The following is a 3513-nucleotide window of genomic DNA, read 5'->3' as shown; positions in this document are numbered from 1 at the left end:
AGTGATTAGTGACGATTCTCTCCGACCAATCAGCAGTCTGCAGGTTTTCACGTCACCTCTTGGAATCCCCTCAGCTCGCTTGGAACCTTGACTGAGTTAGTCCTACAAAAAGTACCTGTTAGCAGGTACCAGGGACTGTTTTTCTTAATGGAAAACCAAAAAAGACGAGTAGAGTCAAGTCGAGTAGACACCATGCAGTGGAAAAACGCCATATATGTCACTGCATCATGTCTTTTTTATTTTAAGGCCAGCCTAGAGGGCATTTTAACATGTTTTTTTCTAGTGGAAGGTTACCCTTGGGGCCACTTCATAATTTTTTCTCCACTGGAAGGGCACCCTAGGGGCCACTTCATAATGTTTTCTCCACTGGAAGGGCACCCTAGGGGCCACTTCATAATGTTTTCTCCACTGGAAGGGCACCCTAGGGGCCACTTCATAATGTTTTCTCCACTGGAAGGTTACCCTAGAGGGCCACTTCATCCCGTCTTCTTCACTGGAAGGGCACCCTAGGGCCCACTCCATAATGTTTTCTCCACTGGAAGGGCACCCTAGGGGCCACTTCATAATGTTTTCTCCACTGGAAGGGCACCCTAGAGGGCCACTTCATAATGTTTTCTCCACTGGAAGGGCACCCTAGAGGGCAATTTATCATCTTGTCTCAATTTAAGTGCACCTTAGAGGAAATTTCAACCCGTTTTCTCAATTTAAGGGCACCCTAAAGGGCACTTCATCACGTTTTCTTCACTGGAAGGGCACCCTGGAGGGCACTTCATCAGGTTAGCCCTACTGAAAGGGGACCCACAGGGGCACTTTTTTTGCATCTAGCACATTTGGGATGTATGTACATTTACAGTGTTTTTTACTTGAAAAGTATTTTGTATTTACAGTTAAATTCTTTTAAAGACCCCCTCAAAAATGAGATGATTCATCTCAAGGGGTTATCCTACTAATGAATATTTTTGTGGGTTAGGGTCTCCTCTGTGATCTGATTTAATAAATGTACATTGAAACATGCACTTTGAATAATTTAAATGCAAATAATTCAGTGGGTCTAAAGCACCTTTGCCTTCTGCCTTTGATTTCACTGGATACTATGAACCATAACTATTTCTAATATATATCCAAATTGATATGCTTCATATGAACTAAAGAAACATGAAAATGAAACCAATGTTTTTACTCCAGATATTGACCTACTTTCTAAAGTAATTAAGTAATTTCTACTCTCTTCACATCATTTCCTCTTAAAAGGAAATTCACCCTTGAATATTTTTTCTTTTCATTTCGCACATTAATTATACCAAGTTAACCATACTGCATGTAATGCGACATGTTCAGCATCTGCATCTGTTTTCTATCACGTTAAATCTAGCAAAATACAAGAAGTGGCTCTTCCAAAACACTTTTGTCTTCCTCAGCTATTGTGCATTAGCAGCGACTGAGCTCCCGGCTTACATTTCTCTCTGCTAGATTTGCTTCAAAACCACGTTGCCAGCAGTACATGTCATTCACTGTTGTTTGAAGTCTTTGGAGTATGAGTGCGCATGAGATATGTGTGAAATGTAAGGCTGGGATAGAGGATGAAAGCGTGAGGACGATTTGCTGTTGCCGGCTCAGAATGGAATGATGAGTGGTGACATAGCTCTAAATTGCAAATCGCTGTTTCAGTCTCACTTCACTCTACATCGAGTCGCTTCACTGCAACAAGGCTATTTCATTTTTATTAAAAATAGCCTGTGCATGTCGGGCCTTTAACATAGGGAGAAATGGGAGATGGAGGTAGAGAGCGAGAGGGGGGTGGTGGTGGTGGTGGTGGTGGGGGTGGTAGAAGTGCACTGAGAGGGGGGACAGCCCGGCTGGCTTTAAAAACCAAGACGTGGACAGATTCTGTTCCATTTAAACATCTCTGGCTTACTCTCCTTCTGCCATTCATCTTTATGCTGATAGGCCGCTCATCCATTCTAACTGGCTCTCTTGTGCTCAGTGCACACATCTCTTAAGTCCTTTCAAATCAGACGGGTGAGGAGAGTCCCACTGTATACTCAGCAGTCAGTCACCTCATTATAGCCAAGCCTTGACACAGCTTAACCTTAAGTGATACAACAGCATAAGAAATGTGCTGAGCAAGTGTTCAGCATGTACTCATTTATCATCGAAAAATGCTTCTGTGGTCACTGTCTGTAAGGACTGCACTATATATGTACAGTATATATTAATCACAATAACAGTATCAACTGACACAATACACACATCACAAAAGGCTGCGACATATTGAGAGAATGTTTGTATTAATTGAAAGAAAGCATCAGTAGAAAACTGCAGTCTATGATGTATATGTCATCCTTTTTTAGTGGTGCCGTTGTATTTAATTTGATGTTCAATGTCTTCAATAAAAAAAATGTTGGAAATGATTTCCCTTAATTTGTAGCAGCAGAAATGCAGAACTGAATAGGCTATACACTTCCAGATCCAAGTGGGGGCAGGGAAACACACAGTTACCATTGCACAAAAACTACAGTTAAAAACTAGTGTGTGTGTGTGTGTGTGTGTGTGTGCGTGCGTGTAGATGATAATTTGCTCTTTGCCGTTACATTATGTCGTATGTAAACATAGTAGGACATTACATTTCTCAAAGCACATGACGGCTTATTGCAGCCTCTCTTTGGTTTAGTCACACAAACCCACCCACACGCACGCACGCACGCACGCACACGCACATCTGGACTGCTTATTAGCATATCTAGTAGATAAACACTAAACAGCCCGGAGCGTGACCTTGTCTTGTTAGAGAAACTAACCTAGTTAATGTGATTTACACACTTGGGTTAACTATTTTAATGAATGTAGCCTCCGCAAATACTGCTGTCGGCTTCTGCTAACCTAGGTCCAGCGACCCCGGCGTAATGGCGAGCGTCCCCGCGTGAACGATAGTGCACGCGGCAGGTGAGCGTGGCGCGCAAAAACCGAGCTCGCGCGCACATTCCCAAACGGTACCGAGCCAGAAAATGAGAGGGGAAGCACAGCGTTCTGTCAAAGCTTGGCGCTCGTCTGCTTTTCCGAAACCTTTTCTCTCAGCCGGCCGTGCACTAGTTTCACCTGAACAGCTCGCGCGTGGTTAATTGAATGTGCTCGCGACAGGAAACGGCGAAAAGCTTCTTTAGTAGCGAACATCAATAATGACAGTGGGACAGTTGGGAGACCGTCTCACCGTGTGCTAATAAGCCCCCCACAAGACATAAAAAACTGAACGTTTAGCCGAGGAGTGGAAACTTGTCACGTCTGCGTAGGAAGTAAAGGCTTCACTTCAATAAACTAGTGAATAGTGGAGAGGAAGAAAAAGTGTTTTAGTCGGGTGGAATAGAGCTTACCGTGTGTTTGCAGCTCTACTCCGGTGGTTCTCTGGCTTAACGGAGCCGAAATGATCCAACGTGGGAAAGGATGCCGAGGTTCATCAGAGCTCAACATGAGGTCTGTCCACTTAGCCTAGTCTCTCTCTCTCTCTCTCTCTCTCTC

General features: G+C 43.8%; 1 protein-coding gene across 1 annotated transcript in view; it reads right to left on the bottom strand.

The window, feature by feature from the left end:
- LOC116696032 (cadherin-24) overlaps positions 1-3513 on the bottom strand; it is a 27618-nt gene that overhangs the window by 23993 nt on the left and 112 nt on the right. Inside the window, exon 1 of the mRNA XM_032526696.1 lies at positions 3369-3513. This exon is cut by the window's right edge and continues 112 nt beyond it. The gene's annotated coding sequence lies outside the window, so the exon portion shown is untranslated. The remainder of the gene's footprint in view (positions 1-3368) is intronic.

The sequence above is a fragment of the Etheostoma spectabile genome, chromosome 9 (assembly GCF_008692095.1).
Source record: "Etheostoma spectabile isolate EspeVRDwgs_2016 chromosome 9, UIUC_Espe_1.0, whole genome shotgun sequence".
Classification (NCBI taxonomy): Eukaryota; Metazoa; Chordata; class Actinopteri; order Perciformes; family Percidae; genus Etheostoma; species Etheostoma spectabile.
This window is presented reverse-complemented; position numbering and strand designations above follow the sequence as displayed.